Source organism: Patella vulgata, chromosome 4, assembly GCF_932274485.2.
Source record: "Patella vulgata chromosome 4, xgPatVulg1.2, whole genome shotgun sequence".
NCBI lineage: Eukaryota > Metazoa > Mollusca > Gastropoda > Patellidae > Patella > Patella vulgata.
In genome coordinates, this window is record NC_065882.2 from 29,774,311 (window position 1) to 29,789,416 (window position 15,106).

The window sequence follows — 15,106 nt, forward strand, 5'->3', positions numbered from 1 at the left end:
CTCTCTCTCTCTCTCTCTCTCTCTCTCCATTGATGATACTTATTGTGTAATTGATTGATTGATGATACCTATCGTGTCATGCCTGTCCTATTTACTGATTTCTGACTCACGATGCTTATCGTGTCATGCTGGTATAATTAATGTTACATATCGTGTCCCGATATTTTTTTACTTACGGTATCTTGCTGATTATCGTGTCCTGCTGGTTTGATTTACAACCTTTTGATAGGCGGCCTTTATCGTAGATGATACTTACCGTCTTTTTTATTGATAATACCTATCGCGTTATGGTGGGTTTAGTTATTGTTATATAACTGATGATACATATCCTGTCTTGATACGTATTGTGTGACGCTTGGTTTTATTGGGTCTCTAGATTGGTGACACTTATCGTGTCCTAATGATACTTATCGTGTTCTGCTGGTTTAAATTGTCGTCTCCTCATTATTTATACATAGTGTGTCATGGTGAGTTTTACTTACCGTCACCTGATTTTATTTTATTTTATTTATTGTTCCCTGATTGATAATCCGTCCATCTCCCCCATCCACAATTTTGGGTTCACACACCTCCCCACTACTATCAACATCAAATAATTGCTTCGCTAACCACACCACATTACACTATATTACATTACACTACATTACATTACATTACATTACTTTCTGTATATTAACCCCCTTTGTACATAAACTACGATATGTCCGATATAATATTGCAACATTGAGAGTATACATTTTTCTTTGTAAATTTAAACCGTTATATAATTTATGATTATAATTTCAAACACTGTATTTATATTGTTGTAAATAGGGAGATGAATTTATATAAGCCCCGTCTTGTTTTCAGATCCCAGATTTATACATATTATATTTATATTATGTAAATATTTATTGAATAAATAGTGTTAGAAAAAAAAAATGTAAATCTGATTTTGATAAAATTTGAAATGCATGTTTATCACCCAAATATCTTGGTTCCTTTCTGTTTTCGTGCATATCGAATCATAACTTCCTGAATTATGGCCCCTGATTGTATGAAAAATTGCGTTTTTAGGTCACAGTTATTATCCGATTTAAAAAAAAACGTTTGAATATATCACCATTACACCGTAATTTTGTCTGAGGTTGAGTTCCATGAAAATCGGACTAAAATTGCCAGACAAAACGGCCGCCCCTCGTACCCAAATAGTGTAAATATCTGGTATATCAAAGTTATGATTGGTAACCTTTATATTATTAAACTTACTAAACCATAAATGGAATCAAATAGTAAATTTTCCAAAAATTAAGACACCACATATTCAAATTACTGGGCGGTTAAATTGTTTAAAACTTTATTACTAAACCTAATATGATATGATTATAATGATTATAATGTCACTCTGAGTTAACCTAGCGTTCTTATATCATTACAATAACAACAAAAAACTTACTCCAAGTAGACTTATATTCTTATAAAAACATTAAAGTTATCTTTGTCACCTGTCTATATAGCTCATTAATTAGTGATATCGCTGATTGTACATATATATTTCATCCATGATATGTCTCATTTGTACATGGGGTATTTGCTTGAAAACGACTTGTGAAATCTAGTTGAAACGTTGCAATACAATAAACCAAGTGATTGTATCCATAATGCGTGTTCTAGTATTATATCATAAATCAATTGCTAAATGCCTCCCAAGGAATATATATCAAAGTTGTGGACCCTCTAGAGGCCACAATTTTGATCCGATTTTGATAAAACTTGAAATGCAACTTTATAACCCAAATATCTTGGTTCCTTTCAATATTCGCGCATATCAATTTGTAACTTCCTGAATTATGGCCTCTGGTTGTACGAAAAATCGTGTTTTTAGCTTATGGTCCCCCTAGAAGTCAAAATTATTATTTGATTTAAAAAAACGTTCAAATATATATCCGTTACACCATAATGTTTGTTGACTTCGATTTTCGTGAAAATCGGTCAAAACTGTTAGACAAATTGGCCGCCCCTTGTATACAAATAGTGTAAACATTGGTAAATCAAGGTTGTAGACCCTCTAGAGGCCACAATTTTGACAAAATGGCCGCCCCTCGTATGCAAATAGTGTAAACATTGGTAAATCAAGGTTGTGGACCCTCTAGAGGCCACAATTTTGATCCGATTTTGATGAAATATGAAATACATGTTTATAACCCAAAGATCTTGGTTCCTTTCGATATTTGTGCGCATTGGATTGTGCGAATTGGATTGTATCTTCCTGAATTATGGCTCTTGAATGTGGTCCCTCTAGAGGTCACAATTATTATTTAATTTAAAAAAAACGTTACACCTTAACTTCCTGGATTATGGGTTCTGATTGTTCGAAAAATCGCATTTTTAGCATGAGGATTCTCTCGAGGTCATAATGGTGTTTTTTTTCCGATTTTAAAAAACGTTTAAATATGTTACCATAATGAAGGTTGAATTCGAATTTCGGGAAAATCGAAATGAAACTGCCTGACAAAATGACCGCACTTTGTACGCAAATTGTGTAAAAGTATGCTACAAAGGATGTGGACCCTCTAGAAGTCACAATTTTTATCCGATTTTGTTGAAACTTAAAACATTGGTTTATACCCCAAAGATCTCAGTCACTTTTGATATTTGGGCATTTCAGACCGTAACTTTCTGGATTATTGCCCCTGATTGTACAAAAAATCCTGTTTCTTTTTAGCTTGTTCTCTATCCATCTTATGCAAAATGTGGGTGTATCCTGCCTGGCAGCCGCTGGTTCCAAATTAGATGTGAAACATTGGGACAATGAGAGCATGAGCTCTATTGATTTGCCCTGTTCTCTATCCATCTCTAGTAAAATGTGCGCGTACCTTGCATGGCAACCGTTTGTCCCTGTTGCCCGTTCATCTCTTGGAAAATCACTTGCATGGAAACCGCTTATTGGTGTAATGTAATATTATAGAATGTTATTTTTTTTTTTAGTGTATCTCAGTATTTAATGGGAGATGTTATGCCTGAAATGTTTAGTGATGGTAAGACTAAGGTAAAAGTAAATATTTTATTAACCCATTTAACCCTGAGCCAATTAAAAGATTAGCTACCCTACCCCTAAGCTAATTAAATCAGCAGGGCCCATCTCCCTAAGCCAATCAGTGAATTATTGTTAATCCTAATACCCTCTACAAAATTGCAAATAACTAAAAAATATATTTTCTATACATAGAAATACTCTGTTATAAAAATGTACAGATTGTCGTGTTCTTTCCAATGATATAAATTTCAATTGTACAAAGTAGAAATTATATTACTATAAATAACATTGAAAAGTCAGTTCCACTAACATTATGACTTTTCTCTGTCATAATGGTAAAATAAAGTGAACAATTAAGTATCCCCTAATAATTTTTATACGCCCACATTGAAATGTGGTCGTATATTGTCGTCGCCCCCGTCCGTCCGGCGTCCACAATTGCTTGTGGACGCTCTAGAGGCTAAAGTTAATATCTGATTGACTTTAAATTTATACACAGTGTTCAAGGTCTTGAGACGAAGAAGCTTATTGATTTTCAGCGATTTCCGATAATTACTGCCGGAGTTATGGCCCTTGGTCACTTTGAAAATTTTTGTGGACGCTCTAGAGGCCAAAGTTAATATCCAATTGACCTTAAATTTATACACAGTGTTTAAGGTCATGAGACGAAGAAGCCTATTGATTTTCAGCGATTTCCGATAATTACTGCCAGAGTTATGGCGCTTGATCACTTCAAAAAATCTTGTGGACGCTCTAGGGGCCAAAGTTAATATTCGATTGACTTTAAATTAATACACAGTGTTTAAGGTCATGAGACAAAGAAGCCTATTGATTTTCAGCGATTTCCGATATTTGCTGCCAGAGTTATGGCCCTTGATCACTTTGAAAAATCTTGTGGACGCTCTAGAGGCCAAAGTTAATATCCGATTGACTTTCAAATTTATACACAGTGTTTAAGGTCATGAGATGAAGAAGCCTATTGATTTTCAACGATTTCGGATAATCACTTCAAATTTATACACAGTGTTTGAGGTCATGAGACGAAGATTCCTATTGATTTTCAACGATTTCCGATAATTACTGCCAAAGGTATGGCCCTTGATCACTTTGCAAAATCTTGTGACGCTCTAAAGGCTAAAATTATCATCCGATTGACTTCAGATTGATACACAGAGTTTAAGATCTTGAGAAGAACAAGTATATTGATTTTCAATGAATTTTTATGACTTGAACAGTTAAATCCATGATATTAAAAGCTTTGTATACAAAGCGTTAGTATGGGGCAGAACTTTATAAAAACCAAACAAATTCTAATACTTTTCTGATAATTACTTCGTGAGTTGTTGCTCTTAATCAGATTTTAGTGTATTATAAATGTTTCATTACCAAAAAAAAAAAAAATATGCGACAACTCTTGTTGACTGCCCGGATGACTTAGCTGCTGTGGGCATATGTTTTAAATCCATGATATTAAAAGTTTTGTATACTAAACATTAGCATGGGGCAGAACTTTATAAAAACCAAACAAATTCTAATGGTTTTCTGATAATTACTTCATGAGTTGTTACTCTTAATCAGATTTTAGTGTATTATAAATGTTTCATTACCCGGTACCAAAAAAAGTATAAATATGCGACAACTCTTGTTGACTGCCCGGACGACTTAGCTGCTGTGGGCGTACGTTTCGTTGCCTGGCAACTATCTTTGTTAAAAATAGAACACAAATATAGTCCCCCACGTTGGTAGCAGTGTTCAAAGTAAATATAAATATAACTTTTAAAAAGAAATATCACCCAAGTGACGGTCACTTCATTGCTATCAGCATTTTAACATTTTTGGCTTTCTTTGGATATATGATGGGAATGGTCGTTTTCTTTGCTTTATTGTGTCGAAAACAAAAATATATAGTTGAAATCTTCGACACTGTAATCCTTGTATCGTTTAATATGGGGTTTATAGCGCTAAAAACTATGCATATAGTTTAATTTCAAAACATCGTTTGATATTGATAAAAATCGTTTGGAAATTACAAAAATCGTTTAATTAGTACTATGATTTAATTTAATGGTACACCGTTTTTTTTTCTTCGAGAGGGGTTTAGAAATGGCCGAAGCGTTGACTTATCTAATGCGTTTATTTATTAGACAAGCAGTCCAATTTTCCGAGATGCGTTTAAAAATCAACACCTGTTAATTTATCTACTATGTTTAACTATTAGATGAATCGTTTATTTTCCCCCCCGAGTCGTTTATCCGATCGGTTCATTTTGATTAAGATTATTTGCATATGAAGTGCGAATAAAAATGGTGAATATGAAAAAAGCACACCCATAGATGCTCGCCTTACCGTGGTCGTAGTATTATTATCCATTATATCCATTCAAAATAGTAATTCCGCCATTGACAAATACATCATAAATCGGTAAATCACGTCCGGGGAAATTATACATCCCATTCGTTCGTTCATTCCTGGAGTTTAGTCCAGTTCCACCTGAGGTGATAACGTAGACAAGTCACACACATCCCAGGTAATGTATCTTCTTTAAATCACAAATGAATTAACTTCCACCTGTAGACGTCACAAGCAGAAAAGTCAACCCTGCAAAGTAATGTTGCACGACGATAATCTCGTGAGACTTCTCACTGGCGCCAAAAGGTACCTGACTGTAAATCTCTATAGACAAGCTGACGCCCATTTTCAAACAGGTCACACAGGGCTAACCATGTAACACCGTCGCACGCCAGATGCCTCCGATCGCAATAATATTTTCTTTCTCCTACTACCACAACCATTGTTTCGCATACCCTTTCAGTGCTATGAACATCAGATAATCATTTCGCTAACCCCACTACGTTTCTACTACATTCGGTAATTTAACTGATTTATACTATATCCGATATAACGTTTTGATTAATTAAATGAGAGTAAACACCTTTACCTTGTAATTTTATACCAGTTTGTTATTTATGATTACAATCTTATACAAAGTATTTATATTTTATTGTAAATAAGTCCTCGGGAGATGAATTTATATAAGCCCCGGCTTGTTTTCACATCCCACAATCATAATTGATTAGCCAAAATGTGAATCTGTCACAAAAATTTGCTACTCATTGGTTTTAGACTAAATTGAACCCTTGTTTAATTATCGGCAGATAGTTCCATTTCTTTCTATTTCTCTTCGAATATTATTTCCGTTGTGCAAAAACTGTTTAGAATTTTATAATCGTGCGTCTTGGTAACACAATTAATTTCCAAAATCACGGCTTTGTTTTGAAATTCACAGGGCAATGTATCCATACCATTGTACTCCCAGTTATTAACTATATACTAAACAGAAAAAAACCCAAAACGTCAGTACGATTTCAAAATCAGAGAGGCACTTTAATCAAATCATTCTAGAAAACGACTTACTAAATGGATCAAAGCAATTTTTTGTGAACATTATGTTGACACATCAGTGATTAATTCATCACAATTCCAAGACATTACAAGAAGGTTTAGAGTCTGTACACAGTCTATACATCAGTATCGGGTGTGTCCACCGCGAGTGTCAATAACAGCAGCGCAGCATCTGCACATGGAGCGACCAAACGATTGATGAACGTCATTGGCACCTGGAACCACACTCAGAAAAGCATGGTGCAATCCATCGTCTGTATTTGCTCTCGGTATGACGTTATTAAGTCTCCTCTGAATTTCATCTCAAAGATGTTCAATCATGTTTAAGTCTCGACTAAGGGCTGGCCAGTGCATAACGTTGACACCGTTCTGCCGTAGAAAGTCCTAAGTAACTGTGGCGGTGTGGGCACGGGTGTTGTCATGCTGGAAAACACTGTTTCGATAACGTGCGAAATGTGGTATGACGTGGGGTCTGAGAGCTTGATCGATGTAGCACACTGCTGTGATGCCGCCTCCTCTCCCTGAACCAAGATTTTGGAACACCACAGGACCCACTCTCTGGTTCAGGCCGATTCCACCCCAAACCATTATGATTGGAACTCCACTTGAGTCTCGTTCCATGACACATTGGTCAGAATAACGCTGGCCATGTCAACGCCATATTCTCTGGTCCTGCCATCTGCAGTTGATACGCAATACCGACTCTCATCTGTGAACAGAACAGTTCTCCATTGCCTATGTCGCCAGTTCTGGTGTTGTTTGGCAAACTCTAGACGTTCACGTCGATGGTGAGGTGAGAGGATCGGTCCACGGTAAGGTCTGCGGCAATGGATGTTCTCTCTGGTGAGACGTTGGCACACTGTATCGGTACTGATGGGTCTTCCGTGTGTTCCCACTGTCAGGCGTGCTGTCTCAGATGCCTGTGTGAAGGGATTCTGCACGTGATGTCGCAGAACATTTAGTAGTTTGACAATCAATTGTTTTCAAATTAATGTTATTGTCTTCAGTTGCTATTTTTGTTGCCCAAACTCAAATAATAGAAACGGTCGTGCGCTGTTTTGATTACAACACATGTTATTGTCAAATGTGTCTACCTCTACCCCTCTTCAACAAATTATGATGGTTTAGCTCATCACGTGACATGTGTTATGTTGTGATTGTCACGGTCGAAAATACAAGCAAAAACATTGACTTTTCAAGAGAGAACTTTTTTTTTCGTTGGGATATTTAATTGTGCAATAGATTTTATTCAACTGGAGGTGATTTCAAACACATAGGCAAGTTTTTAATAACAATTATTCAGTGGTTTGTTCAGAATCAAAGAAATCTGTTTAAAATTTACCACGGTTCATACAGTAATTAATATGTGTCATCTATTACCTTTGCTTCAGTACTATATTTAATTACGTCGGGGATATGACCATTGGTTTGCTTAAAAAAGTTTGTGAATAAATCAATGGTGTGTGTATGTTGTATTATTTTATATTTGTTAGTTTTATTTTTCTAATTCAAATTTATTCCAGTCCTATGATAATCTGACCAAGATAGGTAAAGAACTCTCTATAGAATCTACCAACCGTAATACTGTTAATGGCCGATCAGGAAGTAAGTTGTCTTTTATTTTCTTCTACTCATATTGATTTTGAAATTAAACAATTTATTATTGCATGTTTGAAAGTAATGACTATATATGTCAAATAATTATTTGTAGAGCTGGGTGATATCCCTGGAAACAAATATTGCAATAAAATTTCAGTAATTTATTGTTTTTATCATCCTTTAATATTTAGTATTTACAAACAACTGATCAGGTTTTAGGTAGGACTATGGTTGCCATAATTTATCCAAAAATGTAGGACAAATTTACAAATTTTGAAAAATAACAGAAATTGTCTCATAAACAACGTGTTTTCAATTTTCGAACGATAGAAGTTAAGTCGAATATTCGAAATTGAAAAATGTGAGATAGGCATTGTCTTGGAAATGATTGAGGGTTTTCGAAAATGTCATTTGATTGAAAATAGGTAAAGAATTGACGAAAGCACACCCAATTTTTAATTTCTCGCCACCGTTCAAAATTCGGCCACTTCCGGTCTGCGCACAAATTTCAAATATAGTTTATCAAGTAAAAAAATATAAGGGTTAGAAAATGGGCCGAAAATTAAAAAAGTAAAGGGCGATAACTCGGAATGAAACTTATATTTTGAAAAATAACAAAAATTGTCTTATAAACAACGCATTTTCCATTCTTCGATCGATAGAAGTCACAGACAAATATTCGAAATTGAAAAATGTGAGATAGCCTATTGATTTTCACCGATTTCTGATAATTACTGCCAGAGTTATTGCCCTTGATCACTTTGGAATATCTTGTGGACGCTCCAGGCTGAAGTTAATATTCGATAGACATCAGATTTATACAGGGTAATTAAGGTTGTGAGATGAAGAAGCCAAGTGATTTTCAAAGATTTCCGATAATTACTACCAGAGTTATGGCCAAGGATGTCATAAGAAGCCGGCAACCGCAAATTTCGCCGTTTACATTAGACCAATTTCCGGCTACTTTTCAGCTTACAAAGATCAGCAATTTCATTTTAAGAAAATAATTTTGCGTAATATCAATTCAAACTAATTTAATTCCTAAACGCCAAGTACACAGACATATCAACTAACCAGTGTTTTCCGTGAGACAAATGGATTCAGGACCTTTCTCCCGATCTTTTCCGTCCGTCCGTCCACAATTTGTTTGTGGACTCTCTACAGGTCACAATTCTTGTCCGATTTTTACGATATTGGCATGTATCGGATCGAAACTTCATGGATTATGGCCCCTGTTTGTACGTAAAATCACGTTTTTAGCTTTTGGACCCTGTAGAGGTCACAATTTTTATCCGATTTTGTTGAAACTTGAAATGTAAGTTTATAACCCAAAAATCTCAGTTCCTTTCGATATTCGTGCATATCGGACTGTAACTTCCTGAATTATGTCCCCTGATTGTACGAAAAATCGCGTTTTTAGCTTGTGGACCCTATAGAGGTCATAATTTTTATCCGATTTAAAAAACCGTATTATTATATCACCGTTACACCCTAAGGACGACTGAGTTCAAATTTCGTGAAAATCGGCCCAAAATTGACAGACAAAATGGCTGCCGTTCGTTCTCAAATAGCGTAAAAATATGGTATATCAAGGTTGTGGACCCTATAGAGGTCACAATTTTTATCCAATTTTGTTGAAACTTGAAATGTAAGTTTATAACCCAAAGATCTCGGTTCCTTTCGATATTCGCGCATATCGGACCGTAACTTCCTGAATTATGGCCCCTGATTGTACGAAAAATCACGTTTTTAGCTTGTGGACCCTATAGAGGTCATTATTTTTATCTGATTTAAAAAAACGTATTATTATGTCACCGTTACACCCTAAGGACGACTGAGTTCGAATTTCGTGAAAATCGGCCCAAAATTGACAGACAAAAATAGCCGCTGTACGTTCTCAAATAGCGTAAAAATATGGTATATCAAGGTTGTGGACCCTATAGAGGTCACAATTTTTATCCGATTTTGTTGAAACTTGATATGTAAGTTTATAACCCAAAGATCTCGGTTCATTTCGATATTCGCGCATATCGGACTGTAACTTCCTGAATTATGGCCCCTGATTGTACGAAAAATCGCCTTTTTAGCTTGTGGACCCTATAGAGGTCATAATTTTTATCCGATTTAAAAAAACATATTATTATGTCACTGTTACACCCTAAGGATGACTGAGTTCGAATTTCGTGAAAATCGGCCCAAAATTGACAGACAAAATGGCCGCCGTACATTCTCAAATAGCGTAAAAATGTGGTATATCAAGGTTGTGGACCCTATAGAGGTCACAATTTTTATCCGATTTTGTTGAAACTTGATATGTAAGTTTATAACCCAAAGATCTCGGTTCATTTCATTATTCGCGCATATCGGACCGTAACTTCCTGAATTATTGTCCCTGATTGTACGAAAAATCACGTTTTTAGCTTGTGGAACCAATAGAGGTCATAATTTTTATCCGATTTAAAAAAACGTATTATTATATCACCGTTACACCCTAAAAACTGCTGAGGTCGAATTTCATGAAAATCGGCCCAAAATGTACAGACAAAATGGCCGCCGTTCGTTCTCAAATAGCGTAAAAATATGGTATATCAAGGTTGTGGACCCTATAGAGATCACAATTTTTATCCGATTTTGTTGAAACTTGAAATGTAATTTTATAACCCAAAGTTCTCGGTTCCTTTCGATATTCGCTCCTAGCGGACCTTAACTTCATGAATTATGGTCCCTGATTGTGCGAAAAATCGCGTTTTTAGCTTGTGGACCCTAAAGGTCATAATTTTTATCCTATTTAAAAAAACATATTATTATGTCACCGTTACACCCTAAGGACGACTGAGTTCGAATTTCGTGAAAATTGGCCCAAAATTGACAGACAAAATGGCCGCCGTTCGTTTTCAAATAGCGTAAAAATATGGCTGTGGACCCTATAGAGGTCACAGTTTTGATCCGATTTTGATGAAACTTGAAATACATATTTATAACCCAAAGATCTTGGTTCCTTTCGATATACGCACATTTTGGATCATAACTTCCTGAATTATGGCCCTTGATTGTACGAAAAGTCGCGTTTTTAGGATGTGATCCATCTAGATGTCACAATTTTTATCCGATTTTAAAAAACGTTTGAATATATCCCTGTCAAACCCTTATGATGGTTGAGTCTGAATTTGGTACAAATCGGACCAAAACTGCCGGACAAAATGGCTGCCCCTCATACGCAAATATTGTAAATATATTGTATATCAAGGTTTTGGACCCTCTAGAGAGTGGAAACAATTTTGATCCGATTTTGATGTAACTTGAAATACATGTTTATAACCCAAAGATCTTGGTTCCTTTCAATATTCATGCATATCGGATTGTAACTTCCTGATTTATGGCCCTTGATTGTACGAAAAAATCACTTCTTTTTTTGAGCTTGTTCTCTGTCCATCTCTTACAAAATGTGGGCGTATCTTGCATGGCAACCGCTTGTTGTTTTACTGTTTACTTCTAACTTATAATTTTGATGAGTTTCTGGCTGGCCGTTGTATTTTTGTTATGTATTTATATAATAAATTTTGTGCAAAATTCCCCGATCACGACACGGTGACTGCTTTTAGAAGTAGAGTATATATGCATATTTCAGTTACGATGAAAATTTATTTGTTTCCTAATTATTTATTTTAATCCTTCTTAAAAAATATTTAGCATGCCAACCTTGAAACGAAATAGTTTGGGTTCCACGATTTTATCCTTTCGAGCAGCGATTTGATTCCCGACAGGGGTTAAACTGGGTCATTCCAATTCTATTTTTGTCACTGTCAAGGTCGGCCACATGTTTTTTTCGTACCGTCGTTTGTGCGGACAAAGTATTTATCAAACTTTTTTAGGACAATGACATGGCTTCTGGTATACAGTAATTATTCATAATATTAAATATGTTCAGTAAAATAATTAATAAGCCACGACCTCGGCATGGTTTGTGAATCGTGCGTCTTCCACGCTCCGTCCGTGTGAATTCTGGATATTATTTTAAAAAAATATAACTGGATCATACATTGATGAATTCCTTGGTCAGTTGTTAGGTAAATTTAAATCTTCATTGAATATAATCCCCTGATAGAACACCGAATACTTGGAGAGAGAAACAGTGGATATTTTCTCGACGGAATCTCAATGTCGAATTCCATAACACGTGACATCTTCGTTGGAATTAGGTAAAAATTTGCGTGTACTGTTATGATTATTTTATTTTATACTATACACATGCTGACAGATGCTAAATTTTAAAAATATTATTGAAGGATATATCCTAGTCATACTGAATTTTATTTTATAGCAATTTCATTTCGATTGTCACGTGATCATTCTACCGTTTGTCTATCATCCACGAATGAATAAAAAAAATTGCAAGTTACGGTGACTAGTTACGTGATGGACAAAAGACTACAAATTGTATTATGAAGAAATGGCATGGTGCCGTATCATTTTATTTTGGCTACGGCATTATCTGGATATTATTAGGGCCTACTTTGTAAACCGTTTTTTAGGACTTCAATTTTTGTCTAATGGTTTGGATTGTTCGTACATGGTTTTATTTTATTTAAGTGTTTACCAAAAATTCCATCTGATTGTTTTATTTTTATCATTGTTGTTGTATTTTAATGTTTTAGATTAACACAAAAAACACGTTTTTTTTTAGACATTATTATTAATAAAGATTCGGAGGATTCGCGCAGATTGCATATATGAGAATTCCGCAAAATGTTTCAAAGTCCCGCGTCCGGAAAACAAACCAAAATTTCCCGCAATTGCTCACATGGAAGATTTCTATACAGTAATATGCTTGAATCTAGTCTCGCGATAGTCTATTTGAGTATTAGTCTGGTCAAAATACTGAAAGACCCACCAAAAAGTTCTTTAGAAGGTCTTTTGGTACAAACTTGTAGATGATGACCTTTACCTGTACATCATACTGAAAATCCACTGGCATGGTTCCCCCTTGTCACTGGTGCAGGACAGAGGGCCTTGGGCAACATATACTCATTGGATGAGGCGTAAAAGAATCCTTGGCAGTTGGAATTTGATATAAGAGTAGGCCGTAGCACTGGTCCCCGGCACAAATTCCCTCAAAGAACACAATATGGCGTATGCCTGTCTTCATTAGCTGAGTCGGGCGTTAAACCCCATTTCAATTACGTTCAACTCAAAGAAATATATATTTTAATGTAATAAACATAAGAAATGGAAAATATTGCCCGCCACCAAGACAAAAATCAACGAATATAAATAATATATAACATTTACACCCCACCCCTCTCTTCCACTACAACTACAACCACTATCGGGAGCGCAACCGACAACACCACGACTGTCACCATACTTTAAGAAAATAAAATTAAATGAATATAATTAAATCACATATTATATTTTTAAAAAAATATTGTAAAGACCTGAACTACCAGTAGAAATCTCAGTTCTCAGACAATACATCTTCTAAAATCTCCAAATGCTAACTTGCAACTTGGAAAACATGCATTGTCCTATGATGGACCTTTTCTATGGAATAAACAACCAAAGCCAATTATTGTCAAAACAATCGAGGGAGAGAGAGAAGAGAGATAAAAAAAAAGATATATGGGATTTTACGTCCTCCTCGACACAAACCTATAATTCACTTGCACATCAGGTCTTTAGCATTGGGAGGAAACATGTGGACGAGGTTAGATGGTGACCCTATTCCTTGTCATGTACAAGCGGTGAATCGAAACCACACCATTTGACTCAATGACAGAACTTATGATCTAAAATGCATGCGTCAACCAATGTAATGCCCCCCACCCTTTTACTAGCATTACCAAATGACATGACGCCAAATTGAATGACAACGTTATTTTGGCAAAAAGTTGTCTGAAGACACTGCCTAAAGCTACCTCAAATAATAATTTAAATCATCTAAATTTTGCATACTGTATTAACAATAGAATTAACTTTTTAATGATACCAAACATGTCAACTTTATTTTTATTGATGACACGGAATACCCTTGGGAAGTTGAGCCGTTTTGTTTAGTGAAAATACCACAACGTCAAAATGCGTACCGTCTTTCCGTTGAGCAGTCGCCTAAAAATAGCTCGGGTTTTCTCATTTTACGTCAGAATGAGATCATATTTGGCAGCCAATTAGACAAGGATTTCCGCAAGACAACGCAACTCCCCGTTGCGAAGCGAAATTTTACACAGTTTTGGTGCTGCGGCTCGTAATGTTTTTGAAGAAGTATGTATTTTATAATATCTTCTTAATTTATATACACTGAATTAATTAATAAAAAACCTATTAGTCAGTATAAAACACGATCTAAATAGACAGATGAGCGTCAAAACGGTACTAGTTCTAAGCGGCCATGTCGAGCGTTGCCTATAGGACTTCGAATTTTGTCTAATGGTTTGGATTGTTCGTACTTGGTTTTATTTTATTTTGTCACGTGACGCGCTGTCAATAGTTTTATTGAGTAGCCCGCTATTCTTCCGAGTTTTAGATACAAAATGCAATTTATACCCATCATGAAATACATCATTAAAACGACAATTAAATTAAATAAGTAGAAATTGGTAAAGTTTTATAAAATTGTTGATGGTTGTAGAACGAACGAGTTGAAGATGTGTTTACGGCAAAAGAAATAACATCGATTCGATAACGTCAAATGCGTTGTTGTTATGTATGTTGTTATTGAACTTATTGTTTGTTTACATATTATTCGCTTTCATTTTCTGCAAATATTTGTAACTGTTACCAATATTGTAACTTAAGTAAAACATTGATGATCATGGAAGAAGGAATTTTAAAAAATTATATTATCAAAAACTTGCAAATGTAGTTTATTATGTACACGACCTTAGGCCACTTGGGCTTAGGCCTATCTTTTATAAAAATTATTTTTAAAAATTTTCTCACGAACTAGGCCTAGCCTTCATTTAACAGAAAATTATCTTACTAGTTAGATAATAAATTCTACTAAAAAATATAATTATTTAACTAAGTTTCCTGCAGTTCTGGATCTAACTAATGGTGTGGTTTTAGACCTGTATAGAGAGGTTTGTGAGAAGG

General features: G+C 35.2%; 1 protein-coding gene across 1 annotated transcript in view; it reads left to right on the forward strand.

Annotated features, from left to right (window-relative positions):
- The window catches only part of LOC130012428 (mucin-5AC-like), a 539,248-nt gene that overhangs the window by 64,568 nt on the left and 459,574 nt on the right, over window positions 1–15,106 (forward strand). The window contains exons 5-6 of the mRNA XM_056100369.1: window positions 2,968–3,028; window positions 7,942–8,023. The gene's annotated coding sequence lies outside the window, so the exon portion shown is untranslated. The remainder of the gene's footprint in view (window positions 1–2,967; window positions 3,029–7,941; window positions 8,024–15,106) is intronic.